The following is a 23,003-nucleotide window of genomic DNA, read 5'->3' on the forward strand; positions in this document are numbered from 1 at the left end:
GTGCATGTACATACACTGTGTTTTAACAACACTATTATGTATGAAAAGGTAATTGCTGGAACCTTGGGGTACATTAGCAGCCTAATATGAGCAATGTCAAACAACAGAGAGCTGAAAGGAAAAATGCACTTAGTTATATGTTCCTATCGCAATTTTCAACTATTCCAAGCAACGTTTTTAAAGATATATTGTCTATTTTTTTGACATAGCTCATCATACATTTTGCCTTTAAACAGCAGCGCTGATCTAATTCTGGCTCGTCTATCTAATGACACATTTTGAGGCAAGGACATTTACAATGTTGTCAAACAAGGAATCCATGCATAGTCGATGCATTTGCCCACTGTGCGCTTCACTCAAGAGCCATTTATCAGCAAAATTAGCCTGGAGCACAAGCCACTCGGGGGAACTCTGACTCAGCATGTGAGATGTGTTCATATACATTGGTATTAAGACTGCAGCAAAGTAGAGTTGGGATTATCTTGAACTAATTAACATCCTTCCAGCCAGTTAGAATGTGGTACATGCTGAAGAGGGCATGGTCATGCCGCTTTTTAGGAATTATCCCCCAGGGGATATGCAGTATTCGGTAGGCCAACATATTTGTAATTACAGCTACAAACTCGTGTCTGCAGGTGGCTCGCCAGTCATAAAAGAACAGTGCAGAAAATCACGCAGATACAGTTGAGGCCCTTCAGTAAAACATCACGACTGTGAAACATTGTCTCGGTGACTTTGACTGTGGCAAGATGGTTGGTGCCAGAAGTAAGGAGTACTTTCTGAAATCTGAACATTCTCAAGAGTGTAAACTCCTGACAATGTTGTAAAAACCAAAAAACTCAAAATAAGGGCATACAGTGGAGCAGGAGGTCAGTGGATGGAAGCATCTTTTCAATGAGAGTCAGAAGAGAATGGTCAAACAGGTTCAAGCTGGCAGATTTCAACCAAGAACTGGAAATGTCAGTCTGCAGTAGATACAGGTCCAGATACAGCTACAGATGGTAGGGTCAGAACTTGGCATCAACAGCATGAATCCATGGGCCCGTCCTGGTCTAGTGTTAACAGCCCAGGCTGCTGGTAGAGTAATGGTGTGGAGAAGCTATACTGGGGGCCCCTCAATACCAATCAATCATAATTTGAATACTACAGGCTAGCTAAGTATTGTTGCCGACCATGTGCATCCCTAATGGCCACAATTTACCATTCCTCCAATGGCTGCGCCGAGCAGGGTTCGGCACCATGTCACAGAGCAATGTGGTAGAACAGCTGATTTGCAAGATGAATGTGCGGCCTGGAAAAATCTGCAGAAAATAATGTGATGTAATCAAGTCACTGAGGATTACAATCAAAGGCGTGGAGCGTTGAGGTTGTTTTCAGAGCAACCAAATATCTGTGTGGGCTTCCCAAAAAAAAAAGGGTTCCCAATTATATGATATTAAAACCATTTGCACTTCTTGGTAAAAGTCTCCGTTTAACTAATAACATACTTTTTTTCTTTTTCCCCACATGAGCCCTCAAATTATAGTGTGAACAGGTGGAAATGTAGAAAACGACCTCATTTTCTATACGTAAAAAAGTTTAAGTGGGAAAATTTGACAGCGAAATCCACCATGTAACCGCAACCTCACTTCCTACCACACCCACACACATACGCTGTGTTACAACCGCCTTTAAGAGGCTTTCCAGTCTTGACAACTCAATTTTCTGATTATTATAACATAATCACTGCAGTTAATATGCATTCTCCTATTTCATTTTGGGGTTTTATGGGGAAAAAAAATGCCAGTTTGAGGCCATATTACTTCTAAGTAGGCAATTAAAACAAATTGCTCCTAGTAATGAAGAAATATGGCCGCTTAAGATAAGTTCCATATGGACTTTTTTTCCCCTTACGTTTCTGTCTATTTGAGCTACCACTCTGTGGATTTATGCCACAGCGGAGGGTCATGAATTATACCACACACACTTAAATGGGAATGCCAGTGCGACGCACTTGTACAAGTGCACAGTCAATAGTAATGCACTCATTATGACACATTTGTGTGCATGTGCATACACAAGCATGGTCAGACAGATGCAAAAACACACACACACACACACACACACACACACGCATCTCATCAAGTCGAGCATAACCGAAGGGCCTCAATATGGATTTCACACTTGAGCTAAACCTCCTTAACTTTCCTCAACAATATGGATGCCTCAAGCAATGTCAGCTCCCCCACTGCCACTACAAACATCCACTCATTCTTTACAGATAATGCTCTCCCTCTGGTTTAAATCTCATTAAAGGACATTGTTTATAGACGAAAGGCCTACAGAATATATTCTTTAAGTCTTTTTATCTGCTTAAATAGACTGCGACGGGATCAGGCGAGTTGTATTTTAATTCGCCGCATTCAGTTCCACAGTGTTCTGGAGATAAAAAATGTTGATTCTTTTTTCTTTTTTTTTATCAGCCTGGTAGTAAAAAAAAAAAAAAAAAAAGACACTATATAATTCCCCAACCAGTGGCTAACATTTTGGCTCACAACTACTCTTTCTTTCTCTTTTCCTTGCTTGCGTAAACTCACATGCAATTCGATACTTCCCAGACTCTGAGAGACAGAAATTTGTGGGACCATATAATGTCCGTGACCAATAATGCATCAGGAATGTGTTGCGAGGAAATCGAGGAATTTGTCATGGGGAGGGAAAACTGGACGTCGGGCAGGAAATTGAGCGACTGTTCAACATGCCTTCACAGTGAAATCCAATCTGCTTCTGACACACGGGCGCGCGCGCCAACGCATTTCACATGTTCTCCCTTTCACATGTGTGCACGCGTGTATTTACAAATTGTGTAAACATGAGCGATGGCTCACTGCAATCTGGCCAATACGCTTTATTTTCCTAACACAGAACTTATTACATCTTTTTGGACTAATGGGCAGAAAACGTCCATCTCACACTTTTGTTTATTTGTATCTGTAGATTTCAATTAAACTAAAAAATTGTCAAAGCCAGAAAGCTCAGCCTCAGTAACAGACACAGATCTGTATTCAGACGGGTTTCATACAAGGGTTTACTATATCTATCTCATTTTCATTAACCCTTTAACACCTAAGCCTCTTAAAAATCTAACCGAAAATCTATAATTTTTTGCTTACTTTAACCATAAAAGGGCCAGCAAATGTCCTGTGAGTTAAGTGCTTTTATACATTTTTTCCAGTATAACTTTCAATACCTGGCAGTTTATTTATTTATTTACAATTTACTGTATGTCAAAAAAAGCCGCTTATTTGCCAGCTTCCTGCAACAGTGCAAGTGAAATTACCGTAATAACCGTTTTTTAAATTACCGTTGGGTTTTGACGTGCAACTTCTCAGCCTTCAGAAACTGTTGGAATTTTTCCTATAGCACAAACCGCCGCGTGAAAACGCACATGTCTGCGATGCGCTCAGTGTTAAAGAATATGTTTCCTCCCTAAAAATAGACTAGTTTTTATTGCTGTTGACTAATGGGGTGACAAAAAATATCTCACATCAAAGATTTGGCTTTATCCAGTGTAAAGATAAAGATTGATGTGAATCAGTTACTCCTCCATCTGCCCCTTTTCAAAATAAAAGTCCAGAAAGCTTGGGAACACACATAAAGCACACGCATACAGTAATGGTACTGACATAAGTAACCAATAAAAATGTGTTTAGAGGAGTCTAGTTGTGGTTGAGCCTGTCAGCGTTGGCACCACTGCAGGTGGCTGCAGAGAGCAATCAGAGCCACAGATGGAGCATGTAAAGGTTGCATCTGGAAGCCGAAATGGCAGAAGGCTAGCATGACTGTTGCCTCTGGGCTCACTGCTGACGGGTCCATTGGTTTTCAAATGTGTCTCCTCCAGAAGGAATAAAAAAAAAAGAAAAAAGAAGCATAATGAACACAGCAGTAGCAGCAATCACCTACAGGGTTTTGGACCCAGCGTTCATCGTAAGATTGTGTTCATGAAATATGTTTTAAAAATGCAGGCCGCATATGTTAGATAAAAAAAAAACGCTGATTTCAAATCAGATCTGCGCAACAATCTGTGAGGATAGACATAAATAAGCAGCAACAAGGACGATGGGATGCTGCACTCAATACGAGAAAGACAAATGACAATAGGAGCAACATGGCAGGAGATAGCAGAGTGATAGAAATGCCCGCAACATGACAAGGGGAATAAAAAAATAAATGAAAATACCTGTCCCTAATGAGTGGGATCGCAGGGAAACAGATGGTGTGTTCAGCTGGTGTTTTTTTTTTAGTTTTTATCCACCACGCATCAATTTGTTGGCCATAGAACAGTTGTGTGCTTCCGGCAGCCAGTGTACATGCGCGTGTCCAGGTCTGTTTTTGCCAACGTTGATTCCATATTTATATAAAATGCTGGGGTTTCTGTAAACTGGTCTGTAGGTGATTTTTATGGGCACTGTGAAAAGGCTCTTAATGCACACGATACACACTACACACCAACACACACACAGATAGAAACTGGAGTTATTTACAGTGTGGGAGGTTATTTCGACTTTTCTTTTTTTAGTTCTCCCTGATAAGGCGCCATTTTCTTCTCCTGGCTCCATGTCAAAGATAAGTTAACCTCTCTCTTTTTATATCTCTCTCACACACACACACACACACACACACACGAGCAGCTATGCACATTCACTTTCCACCTGGGGGAAGATCAAGATCCTGAGGGAAGACAAATGATACTGTAGCTCTGACAGACCAGTGGGTGTCTCAGCGTGTGTAGGTGACATAATGTGCGCCCGTCTGTCATTACGTGTCAGTGAATGTGACACCACTGTGAATGCGAGTATCAGCAGCGTAGGCGGGACACTGAGATGCGTTTTATTTAAATGTTGTCGCTGCAGTTCGTTTACGCCTGTAGTGTGTGTTTGTGTAAACGTCTGTGGGCCAATTTTATCTCTGTGATGACACTGTGACCTTGTCGGCTGAACACCCACAGCTTTTTGAGAGCTAAGACTTTACGGTTTTAGAGTTCCAAATGTGTGACCGTGTGGCTGCCGACTGCTTATGAGTCGTGCGATAGCTGCTTAGCCACAGGTGCAGAGAGATGTTGACACAGCTTACGGAGGGATGAGTTTATCTATCTGTTTCTGTCTGGTTGTGTTTCTCGCCGTCTCTCAAACACACACACAGGCGCACACACACACATTGCAAGACCTCAGACAGACAAACTGCAAAGGCACACACAGTCGGAGTCAATTTTATGGAGACAAATTATGCGCCCGCATAACAGACAAATAAACATTCCTGCGCACAATCGCACACATCTGGGATGTGTACGGGACCTCAGGCACCTCGCCAAGGTAAATAGAGGAAATTGCCAGCCTTGACATTTTTGGGTGCTGAGCGAGGCTTCTCAAGGTGACAGCTTTCACTGGGTGTTAGTGGGAGACGGGGATCGGTGCCGCATGCTTACCAATCAACGCCCTGTCAATGGGTGTCTGCGTGCGAGTGCCTGTGTGTGAGCGAGGACACGCATGTGTGATTGTTCAGCGCGTGTTTACGTTGCCACGGTAGAACCCTGCGCCTTCGCCGCATCTGTCGACATGTGTTGTTCTGTGTAAGCGTTTCTCGCTGGCCTAAATCAGCCCTCGTTGAATGCTCGATGCTCTGTTTTGCTCACAGGTAAACACAGAAGTCTGCGGTGATGTTTTTCACCTTTCGTTTCATTACGTATTTGGTGTGATTCCCGGTGTCAGAGGAAGTGGTAAATCAATTTCTGAAGAGAGTGTGCGTTTGGGGGCGTTTGAATGGAGCGAAAACAAGCTTCAAGGTTGACTAATGGCAGAATTATGCGTGATGCAAATGACCTCTCCAAATGTAACTGCACGACCTGCTTTGATGACCTTAGTGTCTGAAAGAGAACACATTTTTAGTTTGTTTGAAAGTTAAATAATATCATGAAACGGGTCCTTGTGTCACTAAAACCCAGTCCACTGTACAATTTTCCCAACATTCTAGCTAAGTAAGTAACACAAATAATTTATTACTCGCCATCCCAGTGTAGGAAGTTCGGGAAACTGTTATTGTTAAATGCATTCAATCAACCCCATACAGATAAAATGCATATTCATAGAACAAAAGAAAAGAAAAGAACGAGCTGATTATGAAATAATCCACCTCCATTTGCCAAATCTGAGGCTTTTCCTTTCACCCGTTTCATGTGAAGTGGAGCTGCATAACTGACAGACAATTTCAAACTGACAAAAGGAACAACTGCACGTGATAGTGAAGCAAAACAATAAATACCATATTCAAATTTATAGCATGTAAGGATAAAGATATAATACAAATTCCTCCTGGTTGTGAATAAACATGTGGTTGTCACTGCTGTGAACCCCCTCAATACTTTATCCTACTGAATATGGAGACTCATATCTACCAAATTCAAACTAAACCGTCTGTAAGAATAAGTTGTCAGGTTCCATAAGCAACCCCAGCCAATTCAGTTGATGTCAAAGCCTCTCTTCTAAGCTTTACATCAGTTAATCACCCGCCGAAAACAGATTAAATTCTGTTGGCTTTATGAATTGAAAGATGAAATCATAAATCAAGGAAATAAAGCCTTATTACTGTTATACAAGTGCTTATCATGAGGTGTCAGGTATTAAGAGTATAAGCCGCAGAACTTGCTTTACATCATTACACTATCATAAAGACAAATATTTTGACATTAACACCGACACACTGTTACTTCTCAGTTTACCAAACTCGACTTTAATCAGCTTTTAATCATTTTTGGAGGTATCTCTGGTATTTACTTCCCTGCTGTTCGGGCACTTAGCCATTAATTTTTTTGCACCGCTAATCCCCCGGTGGACCTCCACGATGGAGCCAGACATGGTTGCTAGGCAATTTTGGTGATGCAACTGTAAAGTTTCTATTAAAGGGGGCACAGAGGGGATTGTATAAGTTCTGTATAATATCTATAAGACAGAGTGAGAATATCTGCCATTGTGACACTGGGTCAAGGTCAGTTGTACGGGGGATTCTCCTTCCCCCTCGTAATTCCATTCCGTTTGTTTTTTCCTCTGCATCCCTGTTTATTGATCCCTGCCTTATTTTCCTGTTCAATCCCCAGGCAGGATGAGAAAAACACACATGCCTCCACAAAATGTTTCTTTGATTAACCTTACATTTTCTCCCCCATTTCCCCTTATTCAGCCCCCTTTCTCCCCTCTCCATCACTCTATTCCCCCTCCTCCCTCCGTCTGCAGTAGATACCCAATAAAGGATGTTGTTAATATCATTAGGCAGACTTCCTCTCCGGCCCAGCGCCCGGCCCACTCCCTTTCAGCCATAATCAAGCGTGCACACTAACTATCAAAGGAGACATTGCTAATAAACTACCACAGTGGAGCGGAGAAAGAAAAAAAAAACACAACATACGTACACTCCTGCAGAGAAAATAGTGTTGGCTAAACGCAGTTACACAAATGTGTTCATGTGCATGCTGGAGCTGAGGGGGGCGTGTGGGGTGGCAGTGAAATGGGGTGTTGGTGCAGGTTACCCAGGCAACGCTAATAAAGCATGCTTCAAAGGCTAGCACACTCTACTGCAAATCTGCCACTTAAGAGTACTAAATTAATTGGGGTTGAGGGACATGTACACAAGCAGACACAGCTAATAAAGTGTGCGCCGAGAAGAAGTAAATACTGTCAATTTAGTGGGTTTAAATGGGGGTAGGGGGCCAACTGTGGCTTCCTGTTGCACTGCACTCATTTGCTGTAAATCATCCCTTAAACGGGAGGGCGCATTGTCAGCTGCATGGCGGCTTGAAGATGTTCTCTCCTGACAGCTGGAGGCTACAGTGTGCATTATAGCACTGATTACACAAAGTCTAAAGGCAATGCGTGATGCAAGACTGCAAGTGAGAAGCACTACATTTAAAAGAATAAGAAAAGAGGAGGCGCAAGGACACAAGTCTGCTAAGTTGAGACGATGCACAGAAAAGCAGAGTTTCTCATGCAAGCTCAGGCAATGATGTGTCAAAATGTAAGGGGGAGGTGTCAGGTTAATTGTAAAAGACGCAGATGAGACAGTCCCAGTTGTAAAAGTCACATTTTTAACAAGCACGTTGACTCCTCGAGCTTTCCCGATAAATTGAAGAGTTTTATTTTTTATTTATTTATTTTTATCAAGCAAATGCTCATTATTCTGTTTACTGGTTGGCTAAATGGAAAGGGGAATTTCATGCGTCTGTTGAGGACTCTGATTTATTAAATCTCAGTTCTGTTTGTTTTAGAATGGGTAATTTGCTTTCGCAGAACTAATTGCCCAGAGCTGGGAAAATGTCAGAGTGGGGGAAGAAATGTGATCAGGACCAACAATGATACATGTTTTAAATAAACCCCTCGAGGTAGTTCACTGTGCCTGAATAAGAAAATAATGAATTGTAGAATGTACAACTGTCAAATACAGACTGTTTTCCTGTTCCAAAAGGGGATTTTATTGACAATTCATGTCTGCATAGTTTCCTATTTTTCTTTAAATATACCAAACCTGTCTTATAACTTGTCTTATACTCTGACTGCTCGTTTCTCGCCCTGTCAAAAGTTGTAGTGCTTCACTGTTTCCCCCCCCTTCTCAGGAACTGACTTTGGTGAGTGCAAAATCAGCTATGCTAACCTGACCAATGCCCAAAAATACAACCAAAATTGCAATTAGCTTCAACAAATGAATATGTGCTGACAGCAGAAGCAAAATAGTGTGACTTATATACCAGACCAAATCAAAACGAACCTTTCAAAATAAATACCTTCAGTCAAGTTGATGATCGTGAACGTATAATGTTATGACTACACAGCACTACTGAAGGGAAGTCGCTACCAAATCAGAGCGGAAATCAATTTAATCGGAGGAAAAATTACACTAAATGTGCGTGAAAATAAGAAACACTGAAAAGAATCCATCACCGCGCAGCCTCGCAACCCCCGTTTTCGACTCAAAAAAGGCAAATGTCGCAGAGTGTATTCAATAACAGCGGGGATTCGGCGTTCTGTGGTCACAACTGTGCTCCATGGTCATGCTTTATTTTTATGCTTTCCCTCTGCACTGTAATGGAAATATAAAAGGGTGCATTGATTAGTGTTTAAGGATCAGGATTTAATAGATTAAAAGCCTCCAGCTCTGAGAGAGGCACTCACTCATACACACTTGTGCATAAAGGGAACTTTATATGTACACACATCCACGAGCAGCCCAATGGACGGATATGGAAGAGCTTGGGCATGAGCAATAATAGATGTTATTAGACAGTGGCTGATCACACTTGAGTGGACAAAGGCATTAGAAAGACACAAACACGAGCCCTTTAACAGCTTACATATGTGTCTTACCCGAGACAAAGTAATGTATATTAAAATAAATATCCACGGAAAAAGTCAGATAATATCTTCATTATCATAGAGCCAAAGCCCTAATGTTGATTCTCCAACTGATGGAAAACGTGTGCATTATTAATGCAGTGCATTATTAATAATGTGGCACGGACCCAGAGTTGTGAAGAGTCTCTACACACAGGGATGGTTAATGTATGTCAGGTCTCAGTTTGAGTGGAGAAAAAAACATATAAATGAAGATGGCAGCATTTCATCTTCCCACTGCTGATGTAGCAAACCTGATATACATCAAGTGAAAAATTGTTGCCGTGAGGGGAAATACAAAAATCCAATTCACTCCATTTTGGGTTTTCTTTAGGTCATTTCAATAAAATATGAGACAAATTGTAACAACACCTGTACACTCGTGTGTCCTCAGATGCTGTGTGCTGTCCATAAAAGCAAACTCAATTTCAGTTTCAGTTATACTGCTACATAAAAAAAACCCCTAAAAATACAACTCAGTGTGTCGCCCCGTACTCTCGTCTCACCTGGACTCCTCACAAAGCATTTCATTTCCCACATCTCCTGATCATTTGTCTTCTTTGCGATCACAATTGTCCCATCTCGACTTAAAGCATGGCCTTGACTCCCAACCTGTCCAACATGTCCTTTTTCATTTTCTCTAATCTCTGCACCTCTTCGTCGTCTCTGACCTCAATCACACGGGGGGCCATAATGGTATTAGGCTCCCCCGTGCACCATTTTTTTTTTTTCTGCACTCCTCGCATCCATTTTCTCAATTTTCTCTCTCCTCCACACTGATCACAGCTTCAAATATCTTCTCGTCACCTCCCCATTCATTCCCGTTGCCTCAAGTCTTCCTCCCCTATGTTTCGATGCAATCGCATTTGCTGCTGGGTCAATCCAAGCCGCTCAATGTCACCTCCTACATTCACAACCTTGCCTTTCTTTCACCCGGTTCCCACTAGTCAAAACAACTCTTTAATCAAAAGGTTGTAGACCGGTGGGAATGTGTTTAATTAGCATTCACTTCCAAGTTAAATGGCTCTGCAATGCACCTGGGCTTTCATCTGCTTTGACCTCAATCGGCCACAAGACCGGGACGAACAAGTCCATTTCTTCTTCGCCTACTTCACTCAAATTCCAACACAAAGATGTGCATTCATCTTCCGGCCATTAGCCATGTATGTTTTTAGCTGATCTTACAACAGTTAACTTAAACAAGAGATTAATGTGTACGTGATGTCACATTTCACACACAGATGGAGCCGATGTGAAACCAACAACACATGCAGAACAACCACTATCAGCAGGTAAAACGCCTCAATTAAACATTTTGATGTTTCTTTTCTTGCTAATGTTTTCTTACCACAATCACAAGTTTCCTTCCGATCCTTTCAGCCATCTTTACAAGCCCTCTCTTGTCTTTTTAAATCCCTCACCCAGGAAGTCTCTCCTCTATCTTGTATTCCCTTATTCTGCCCCAGGTGGGAACACTCCTTCATGTTGCCCGGACTTCTCTTGACCTCGCCGTCTGTTTGCTCCCTCAAGAAGTGACCGCAGTGTTGTCTGCCGTCAGCGAGACCTGACCTGACCTCTGTGGTTACCAGCTTTTCTCGCATGTGCTCTCCCTGATGGTCACGCATCTCCCCGCTCTCATCCTACACTACTTTTGTCTTAAGAGTTGAACTGGTAATTTAACTGCGTCAGATTTTACACATTATGTCGTCCAGGCAGACAAACGTACAAATGCGAACAAACCCTGATTCACAAAAAAGCAAGAAAAATGCACCCAACTTCACAACTGAAAATTACAATTTTAACAAAAGTAGTTTGGCCTGTGGGAAAGTGTAAATGAGCAGCAACCACAGGTGGCAGATGCATTTAATGCAATTGATTAAAGCAAATTAAAGCCTGCTTTATACCATTTGTCTACGTTGTCCAGTACTTACAACAAACTAAACATACAGTACATACACCCCATAATGGATGCATGTAGGAGTCTGCATTACATATCTACTGCTCCGAGAAATGATTAACGATTCTCCCGCAAGTTCCATCATGTATTACTGCACTGCATACATACTGTGCCATATTGTACTTTTGCCTGGAGGCACATTTACTTTGCTGCACTTGTTCTCGCAGCGCATTTAGACGTACACTATGCATAATGTCGGAGTAAATTACGTTGAATTCAAGCACTTAATATGTCCTAATACAATGTTAACTACGTTAGTAGTATAGTGTGCAGTACATGCCAGGTAGCATGAGAGTCTTGTCAGCATCAGCTTTACTTATGGCAAGATTGAGACTTTATCTATGCTGTGATACAAACGTACCATCATTTCAAGACAGTGTTTTCAGATAAAGATGATCTCCCAGATGAGGGTCGCAGTTCATTATCAGAGGTAATCTGCATCCTGTGACAAATCAGGTACAGGGGTGGGGGGGTATGTGCATGCCAGTTTTAAAACAGAGTCATCAGCGTTTTTAAGCTTTGTTTTTTTGTTTTTGTTCAGTTAGGATGTAGCGAAAGCTACTTATATTTTGCTAGTCCTGGTGCGCGACTGCCCACTCTCTGAAAGTGCCATCACCACTGAGATGGTAAAAAGTTGGGGACGGGGGGGTGGGGGGGAGATGGTGGGGTGGTCTCTTGAATGCATTATAACAAAGTGTGATATTTCAAATTAGTTTGAGCTCCAGTTTTGAAAAGATCAAATGCCCTTGAAGCAGCTTTTGAGTGCATTGCGTGCATGCATGTGCATATGTATTAGGGCTGTCACCGTTTCCAAAAATCCAGTTCAAACAAATAAAACGTGACATGCTATTCTATTCTTTTGAAGACATTTGAACATTTCCCAACATTACATATTAGTATACTTGATTTTAGCTACACAGGGTTGACCACAAGGGGCTCACTGTGCCTTTAGATGATGGGATGAGCTTCTAGGCTGTACATTTTGGTTTGATTTTGAAATCCCCCTCTCCAAGTTCAAACAGACAGACACAATTTTGGATAAAAATTGACTGCCCTCATATGTATGGAGGGATAGGCTGATGGCAGGGCAGCGGGTGCGAGTGAGGGCTGAGTCATAAACTGTTTGCTCTATTTCCTCTCTTTCATCCCTCATTAGCTTTGATCAGAAAGTTGGAGGAGTCCAAATCTGCTATCGTCTGCATGAGCTGCAAGAATGCTAAAGGGGCTGGATGGATGGAGAGCTGGCTGGGGATAAAAACACAACAGAACCAAACACACACACTGACCCCCCACCCCCCCCAGCACACACACACACATGTTGACAGACGAAAAAACAAACTGACAGACTCTGACTCACAAGCACAGACAACAGGCAAATACACAAACAGAGCAAAAAGGGGAGTACAAATATACAAGTTTAGGGAAAAGACAATATCTTACAAGCCAAGCAGAGACACTCACAACCACACACTGCTAGATCTTTCTCTTTCTTTTATCAACATCTCACAACTTTCTATAATTTAAAGGTCATGTGCTGAAGTTGGAGGGCATGTTATGAGTTACGGCATTGGAGACCGGTTTAATTTCTGCTTGTTCTCTCCATATTAGAAATGTACAAAGAAAGCACAAGATTTCCTCTGGATCACTGGAGTGAATCCCTCTGCGAGCCAGATCTTCCAGCTTGAGGTGCAGAGCGGAAGCAGTCATAAAATGTGCATGCGAAATGTATGTGAAGCTGCTTAATTGGGGCCAAATCTTAACAAAATCTTGTCATGTTTTCAAACCCTTAGGTGCATTAAGATAAAAGCACACAGCAAGTGGCACATGTACTGTAGCTGAAGAGAGACAGCTATAGAGAGACAGCGGGAGCTGTGCACTGGATTTTTCATACATTCTCTGACTTGTTGAATTCAAATCTTTCCCTTGCAGTCGTTTCACAGAAGCTTGTGATATATATCCGTTTGTGCTTGTGCACATATTAACTTCCAACATTCCTTTGACTCTGACCTTTTACCACCTTTTGTCAAATCTCACTCCTGTATTCAGGATTTGCAAATTCAAATCCTTTCAAATCCTTTTTCAAAATCTAATCAGTTTCAGGTAACATTGCTGGCAGTGTATGACCTGTCATAGATCTGTTGTACTGGGGGTTATTAGTGTTTATGTATATATATATATATATATATATATATATATGTACCATTTTCTGATATATCCACACTCTAGTAATGCCAGTGATTTGTTTCCATGTGTTGTTTTTCTTGTCCTTTTAACTCTTTAACCATTTCTTTTCACTATTACGGTGGTAATATGGTTCAGATAAAGTCCTATGAAGAGAGATGATTCAGTTAAGATGTGTAAAGATTACAATGGGCTGATAATCCAGCGCGGAACCAAACACACGTTTGTGGCCAAATGTTTTCTAGCGTGAATTAGATAAAGCGATGTTTGTCACACCAACGCTGCCGCACTGTGAAAATATTTCTTTTTGCTACTAAGAGGGGAAAAAAATTGCTTCAGGACCCTGACCTCTCCCATCCAGAGAAGACTTTTTGTTTTCAAGGTGAGATGAGCTCTCTCTCCTTGCCTCCCTCATTCTCACTCCCCTCTCTCCACACCGGCTTCCAATTTGTAGCCTTTGTGTATGTTTCAGCAGCGAGATTCACAGCCCCTGCACTGCTCTGATCAGGCCCGCACTCGGACATCTGTCGAAGGATGTTTACCCAGGCCGTAAGTATGTTAGGGGAAATATTATCCTAGTTTTACCTTACCTTTCTTCTGTCTGTAGCATAAACACCGGCATTGCAACGCAGGGATGGGAGAGAGGAAAAAGGGAGTGTAGAAGCAGTGAGACAGAGTGGACCTAAGGGAGTAATGGTGCGTTCAAACATATGGATACAAAGTAGTTGGCAGTATCTGGCCTGTCATGAATCAGGGGGACTCATTCATAACAAAAGCGGCCGTCACTGTCCCAGAAATCCACATGTGTGCAAAAAGAAGGATGTAAGGGCAAAGGAGTGGTAAGGAGTCAGCAATAAAGAAAGAAAAAAGGAGAAGTAAATGGAGCAGAGAAGATATATCGAGGGGAGAAAAAAAATAGAGAGTGATGAAAGGATGAGACTACAGGCTGAGAAATCACTGAAGAAATTGAGAAGATGAAAGGAAAATAAAGGAAGAAATGAAAACGAGGAACAGAAACACACTTAATTACTTTTCTCTTTGATCGCTGCTTATACGCCAGTTGGACCAATCAATACATCTCGAGTTCTCGGGGTTCATTTGAAAATGTCACCAAACTTTTTCATCATAGAAAAAAAAAAAAACACCCCACCCACCCTCAGACAAAGATTTCCCAGCCACTGAAGCAGGTAGACACGTGAAATAAAAAACATTTGAGAGCTCAAAGCTTTTGCTCTCATTTTCAATCGTTTTCTTTGCTGTCCAAAAACCATGTGACTGGAAAAAACACGCACATTTGTTCACACTCCACTCCACTTTTTCTCTATAATTCAGTGGTGTTGACATTGGCTCACGTCTTGTTTTATTTCATGTTTTTATCTCATCCACGGGCTGAGAAATATTAGCTTTTCAGTGATGCTGTAACAGCATTGTGTCATGAGGCGAGTCAACGGTGGCTCTAACTCACTGAAATCTCCCCATCTCTCACCCGCTGAGCCGACTCACGGATGAGCAAGCACATCTGGGTCTGAATGTTCTAAGTCAATGTCATTGTTGTTTTCGTCGTCGCCCCCCCCCCCCCCCCTCCAAAAAAAAAAAAAAAGCCGCTGAGCTCCGCTTCAATATCACTCACCTCACACAGTTTGTCAGCCATTGTTTCTACCACAACAAACAGCGAGTCTGAAAGCTATTTTAAAACAAAAGAAATACATTTTTCCCATATGCAATTTTCCATCTCGGGCCTAAAAGTCGGCCAATCACAACATGTTTCAATTCCACAAAATGACACCAAAGTTTCTTTGCGTTCTGTGTTCAATCAGCGTTTCACAATGCGAGGCTTCTTATCGCTCAAAGTTGAAAACTGTAACTTTTCCGACATTTTCCTTCTTTCTTTTTTTTTACTTCATAAAAAGGGAGTCAATTTCCAATTTTGGGATCAATGGCCAAGAAGCTTAAAGAGTTTACATTAATGCAGGTCTGGTGTTTGGCATTTAAGCCCAAAAACAGAAGGGTACACAGATGCTTTCCACGTGCACTCACACAACACAGCGAGGGAGAAAGTTCTTCTTCCGATCATCTCTCTGTCTCTCTCTGTCTCTCTCTGTCTCTCTCTCTCTCTCTTTCTCACACACAGGCTTCTTCCCGTCTGGTGTTGTTTCCAGTCTAAAACCAAACCATGTGTTGGAGCTATCCTGAGCTGGTCTTAACTGTATGCCCTGCTGGTACTGGGGTCCCTCCACAGGAAAAAGAAAAAAAAAGGACCAGGAAGACATTTACAATCTGTATGTCTTCACTTTTGTGTCTCTGTGTTCTTTTAACAGCCACTGCCTTTGGTGTTTTCCGTCTACTTTTGCCTTGTATTCCTTCTTTACTACTTAACTCCTTCCTGTTTGGTTTCTAAATCTTTACTCTCTCTTCCTCATGTGCTTTCCTGCATGTGTCATTCATTCGTCTCTGCAGCACTTTCCCCGTCTGTCTGTGCACCTAGTTTTCTTTTCCTCCTTCCTTGAACTCTTGTCAGTCCTTTCTATTCGCACCCCCTTTCTCCATCCCCCGCCTTCTCCAACCTCCCATCTCTCCCTCCCATTCCACCACCAACTAGGCATGAAAACGGTGCTCCATTAGGGGTGCCTGGGCTAAGCCCAGTCTGACACATACTGCTTTGATCAGCCGTGAGCTGGGCTAAACACCCCGCTAAACTCCCAGTCTGAGGAGGCGGGGTGTTGAGGGAGAGCAAAGGTAGCGAGGGATGGCACAGGGGAGATCAAAAACACAGAGAAGAGATGGAGATGCAGACGACATAAAGGGGGGGAAACACAGGGACCGAAGAAAGAAGCTCAATTTCCCATGCTGCTCAGAAGTATATACTTCCATGTCCCCTCTCTCCCTCTCACCTCCACTTCTTTATCACTCCACAACCTCTCAACCTTCAGGAAGTCTCTGAAAGGCATGCACCACCTGCAGGTGCAGGATTCACAGACACCGAAAACGTCAACGCGGAGGCACGATCAGATCGGATGTCAGAGGATGAGAAAGTCTCCTGGCAAATCATTGCAGCATCTTTCTCTGGGGGGGGTGGGGGAACTGTCTTGTTGGTAAATAAATATTGTAGTAACTCACACACACACACTCATGTCTAGGAGGATAAAAGTAGGGGTGGGGGGGGGGGTGGACAAGCCCAAAAAGAAAAGATATATGGAAACCAGACCTCTATAACTGACAACAGTTTAAAAAAAAAAGAAAGAAAAAAAAGAGAACCAGAGCCTCACACTTTCAAGCAGGCAGATACTAAACCAGCAGCAGCAAAAGGACAAAAAGCTCCCGTCTTTTTCTCCCAAGGAGTGAAGAGAAAAGGGATTTCCGCTCAGTGCTAATCAATCAGGCTGTGATAATGGCTCCCATGCCTAGCTGTCGACTGGAGGGGTCAAGGCATCCCATGACCCAACGCCCAGGGCCCAGGGGCCAAAGCCCCTCTCAGAATAGCACCCCAGGACGGACTCCCCAGGCTAATTGTCCAAGCCAGTGTCAGCCTTTTCAATGCCCCCACCACCACCCCTTCAACTTACCCTCCCCTCCTTCCACTTTCTCCTTCATTCCTCTCTCTTTCTTCTCCCTCAACCCTCCCCTCCTTCTCCCCTTCTCTCCTCACAACTCCACGATCCACTCTCTTTCTACACAACTGAGCAATCTCTCATGTATACCGGCATGTACCCATGTGGGGGCTTGACAGAGAGGAGTTGGATGAGAAATCCTTTTTTCCCATAAAGAGCACACTCATAACGGCTGAAGGAGGAAACTGCGAACGGGGAGGGGGGGGGGGTGAAAGTTTACGAAAAGATGGGAGACAAGAAGGGATAGTGAGCAGCGTGTCGGGGGAGAAGAGATAAGTGGCGGCGGCAGAAAGAAGCAGGGAGACGAAGTGAGAGGCAGGCTGAGGACACTGTCCTCCTTCCCTCCCGACGCATCCCTCATATCACGGGAACAGAGCACTGTGACAGGTCTATCCTCTCCCATCTGCATATCAATGGATTTCTATTAATCACAGCCAGTGCTGCGTGAGTCTCAGGGAGTCCGCTCATCACCAGCATGGCGCGTCCACCACGGTGCAGCCAGCGTATCAAGCACACACACACGCAAAAAAGACAGCGAGGACATGGTCAGTCACACACACACACACACGCACACAGAAAAGCCACCAGAGTCCAAAAAAGCAAACCATACTCCTGCTCCACGCAGTGGCATTCCTCTCATTCCAAGCGCACGCTGCTGATTAACAGCATTAGATCCCACAGACAGAGGGACAGATTGATGGAGAGGTACTCCGATGTTGCACTATAGCAGCAACCACATCTCCACTCTCTTCTGTCACCTCTTCTTTTTCTGGTAATCCATTTTTTTTATGTCACAGTCCTTTTCAGTCATTTCCATCCAACTCTCTTCCCCTACCTCAGTCCCCTGTCAGGTCCTGGTCAGGCAGCAGTAATAAAGTCCCAAAAAAAAAAAATCTACAATAAAAATGAAAACAAAAAAAAAAATCAATATGCTACTCACTGTGAACCTCTTCTTTTTTTGGTTGTATTTGTTTTTTCCTGATATGTCACTTCTTATCCTCTTCTCCACTGTAGCAAGGAAAGGGAGGGGGGGGGCACAGTGTGTCTATCCCAGCGTGTGTGTGGTGTCAGTCCGATAGAGGACGGTTGCCGTCTGCGTGCATGAGCATGTGTGTGTGTGCGTGCATGAAAGGGAGAGGGCGAGAGAGAGTGAGGGAGAGAGAGAGAGAGAGAGAAGGTGTGCGTCTGTCTGCGCCTCGCACTGCTCTGACTGAGCAAGCTGAGGCTGTTTTAAACAGGCTGCTCTCCCCATGTGACCAGCCCAGCCAAAGGCAGGAATACATTACTGACACTCTCTCTCTCTCTCTCTCTCTCTCCCGCTCTCTCACTCTCTCCCTCACACACACACACCATGTCCATAGTGCACCCCCTAGCCACCGCTCAGGGTAATGGAGGGAACAGCCCACACACACAATTGGCACACACGTAATACAGCATGCACACACACTCTGACACACAGCAAGAATTACAGCAGTGTCGGGAGCTTACACAATGCATGTGTGCAAGCTACACACACACACACACACACACACACACAGTATTAACACTCATCATTTGGAAGGAATGTTTGAGTTTTTGTTAGGTTTGGTTTTGTTGGACGAATAACAGGTAACAAATGACAGAACGAATTTGAAGGAATTGACGTTAATTCTCTTTGATATTAGGGCTGGGGCGACGTGGCCCCAAAACTTTATCAAGACTAAAGAGTTGCATATGAGTCAATATTGATAATTATTCGTGGAGTGAAAGTTGAGAAGCCAGTTAATTGCAATTTCAAGTGGACAGAGAACAATAAACACTTGTTAGACGGAGGAAAAACTTCACAAAATCCGAGGCAAAACATTCAATAGGAATTACGTGTTCCATCAATTCAACCTTTGTTACATTGATATTGAAGAAAATGCTGCAATAGAAAATGAATTGTTCCCCCAGCCATGATTGGATGGGACATACAGTTAAGCTTTGTGTGATGTTTTATTACACTGATTATAGTCATTATATCGTATATATACTGTGTTTAAAAAGGACAAGGAGGGGAAAAAAACTGCATAAAAACACAATAAAGCCTAAATGCTTATTTTCATCCGTTTATGGCAAAATGGTCTATATTGACTCTCGTCTTTATGACCAGTCAAAGCGGCTTTACAAGACAGTTTTCCCATTCACTCTCATTCACTTACATATTCATACACATCTATGTACAGTGTTGATTGTATCACACATCTTTCATATCCCTTCTGGCCTGTTAATCAAACCCTCCACCATCCGTTTGAAAGACTACTCGACCTATGACCGAGCCACCGTACCAAATACTCAATTACAAGTGCTTCAGATGTGATTGTGTCTCAAAAACTGCTAATCAGGATACTACTCATACTAGGGCTGTGAAGCCCCAGTCGACTGGTCGATTCATGAGTCAATACGTTCTGGTTCGACTCAAATTCTGATTGGTCTGATTTTTGCCGTGTTCATTTCATACAGTCTATGGTTAATTTGATTTCATCTAGAGGAATGTACCAAGTGCTAATGGGGGTGTTTTCAGAGCACCCCTGTTTCACAGGTAACAGCGTGTCTTCAGAGAAAACCCCCTTGTTTTCAGTATTTTGGATTAGCCCAACCCACAAAAGACAGATAGATTAAAGAACGTCCAGTGGTTTTATTTAATTTTGAGCTACAGTCAGTCCTCCTCTAACATCCATGTCAAAGACATGGGCAGTGTGGCAGCATTTTACAAAAATAGATGGCGGGAAAAATGTCAAATGCAAAGTTTGTAAGCAACAGTTTGCAAATCACAGCTCGACTACAAACATGGTTTATCATATGAAACGGTAAGCTAACTTGTCTGGGTTATGTTGCTCCAGCCGTTTTGAGATACGAACATATCCGAATTGGCATATTTCAATGTTTTAGTCTAATAACCGTTGATTCGTTTTATAATGGCAGCAGTCTATTTGTGTCTCAGCCGCGAAGCTGAGCTCCTATGTTCAGTCTCGCTCTGTGCAAGGACATGCACAGTGCCAAATTATCTAAATATCCATCAACAGTTCTTGCATTGATATCACTAGTTGACAGTATATTTTTAGAAATCATGGGCTATGATTTTGCTTTCAGAAATGTCAGACTCTGTCAACACCCCCCGGCTAGTCCATTTTGAGTCGAACTTTCAGGGCTTCAGTCGACAAAGAATTTCTTTGGTTGATTACAGACATAACTCATACTTTGGCTGGGATCAGTCTCCAGTGTGGACATTGTGTTGATGCTGTTTGCCAAACTGTTGAGATCATCCTGATGATTTAATACAGCAAGCTAAATAACTGAATTAATAAATAAATGTGATATAATGACACACTATCCGTCTAATTAAAAGGGTTTTTTGTTGTATGTATTTGACTTTTTTCTCACCCATTTCCACAGTGGTGGTGCTTCACACCTGGAAGCACTGACCTTTTCAGTAATGGAAACCTTTTAAAGTTGACCTTCTGTTGGAAGGCTGATACAATTGCAATGCAGCCATTACACCTTAAAGAACAACAATGGAGAACATCACACACACACATGAAGTGCTTCAAGTGAAATAAAAAAGGAGTCGCGCCACATGCTGGAGAAGTAAATTTCTACAAATGCCAAAGCTATATAATGTTTAATACAATCACACACGGTGATAAAGTGATGACAGATTGTCAAGAAAAAAATCTAAAGTCTCGTTCACCAAGGCTACAAAACACCACAGATGCACCATCACTCTCTGTAACGAATGCAGCCACTACAGCATTCAGACTTGCATGCATACCAGTGGATAACTGAGCAGCTCTGCACACATTCATCATGCAATGGTCAGGAACATTCTGTATCATATTGCTGCTCTGGAAAACCTCGCACTGAAATTAAAGGCTGCTCAGAGTCGATTATTATCATAATCACACAAAAAAAAAGGATTATCGTTTCTGTGATTACAAGCACCGATCACAGAGCACAAGTTAAACACAGCACCTCAACGCCTGACTTGTGCTTGTGCCAGAGCTTTTACAAAGCTATCGGAACTTAATCTCGTCTCGCATATTCAAACCTATTCAGCTCTGTGGAGACAGGTCTGCCCCGCATCCATTATTACTCAGCTACAGGGGGGACAAAGCAGTCAGACTTGTTTGTATTTAATTAACAAATCACAATCACTTTTTGGCACTAATGCCACTTTGCAGCAATGCTGGCCGTGAAAAATAATGTCCAGGGAGAACTTGTTCTGGACAACTCATTTGCACGTAGGGGGATGATCACCAGCACTAAAATGGATCATTTACAACATTTTCCCCAAGAAAATGCCATTAAAAAAAACTAACGACGACAGCAAAACACTTCTTCATTACAACTTTAAAACTCAAAGGCAGGCTTGTACTGACAAAGTACAAACCCAAGTGTTGAATCCACATGTTAAGTGTATTTATAATTATAATTATATTCATTATTTTCTCAATCCATAAAATGTCACAACACAGAGAAAACTATTCCTCAAATGTCTTTGTATGTCCATGACAAATGACATTCAGTTCATGGTCATAGAAGAGCAAACATATTCACATTTGTGACACTGAAATCCTATAACCAGTTTTATTTTATCAACCCAATTAACTGTTATTAAATTAGATAGCAATTCATTTAGTAATGTATTTATGCTTAGACTTTGCTCACAGGTCTCATTTATAAATGATATTCTAATCTTAACGCGACTTCCAAATTAAGTAAAATCAGTTAGCACAGTTTAATGGGATGCAAAGTTCCTTGGCTTTTAAAAGTGACGATTTATTTCATTATTATATGAGTATCGATGGAGCCCGTCACACTAAAGGCCTGTGTGCATCATTTGGCTAATTTATATCAGGTGCGTATGTGTCATGAGTCATTCCGTTTCTCGCAGGTGGAAAAAAGGAGAACATTTCACTGAGCAACAAAGACACAGACCCAAAAAACAAAAAAATTAACTATACAACAAGGATAGACAACCATATTCCAAAGAAATACATGGCTGTTGAGGCTTAATCACAAACCGCGCCGCATGACTTCAGTGATTAGTTGATGTCACTATCTAATTGTCCATTAAAACCAGCTGCCTGTTTGAAATAAACCATCACAATTTGTAACCACAGACACTACAGCGGGCTGACGTAGGCATCTCAGCTGTGGATTGCCTGAGCACAATCTCTATCATTGCAGGTGAACTAATAACTATGACCAATGGTGCCATTTGATCAGCTCTCCACACGGTTATTAGGCCATAACCAGCTGCTGCCAGGCCTGATTGAGACAGGCTGTTGCTGTGATTATGACTCCATGGCATGACACTGTCACTGTGATTGTGACCATGCTCTGGATTACCTACACATTAGTAGTGCACGTAATGGGTTTGGACAATAGCTTATTGTGTTGCATCAGTGACACAGGTATACCTTAGGCACTGCAGTTAAATCCATTGTGGGTTCCTTGGCTAACACTGAACACAATTAAGACTAAATGCAGTTTCGTTACATGAGCTGTATCCATACTTCTACATTTCCTTGATGTGCCTTCAATTTATAATATCCCACAATAATGAATTAACTCTGACAGAAAGGCTAAACATCCTGGGGAAAAAAGACAGACTACCCCAATAAATCAAGATTTTTGGTTGGTATCACTTATTTTTGTCATAATATATGTTACTTTTAATATCAAATGGTATCTGTAGACACTGTGTGGAAACAGCAGTGGAAGCAAATGTAACCAAACAAAAACAAGAAGACAAGAGCACACAAGAGCACGTGAAAAGAATGGAGAAGCAAAGCGAGGAGAATCCTACAGATGAGATGGATG

General features: G+C 42.3%; 1 protein-coding gene across 1 annotated transcript in view; it reads right to left on the reverse strand.

Annotated features, from left to right (window-relative positions):
* cntfr (ciliary neurotrophic factor receptor) overlaps positions 1–18,394 on the reverse strand; it is a 224,248-nt gene extending 205,854 nt beyond the window's left edge. The window contains exon 1 of the mRNA XM_058616938.1: positions 18,100–18,394. The gene's annotated coding sequence lies outside the window, so the exon portion shown is untranslated. The remainder of the gene's footprint in view (positions 1–18,099) is intronic.
* Positions 18,395–23,003: the final 4,609 nt, after the last annotated feature.

This window comes from Solea solea, chromosome 19 (assembly GCF_958295425.1).
Source record: "Solea solea chromosome 19, fSolSol10.1, whole genome shotgun sequence".
Classification (NCBI taxonomy): Eukaryota; Metazoa; Chordata; class Actinopteri; order Pleuronectiformes; family Soleidae; genus Solea; species Solea solea.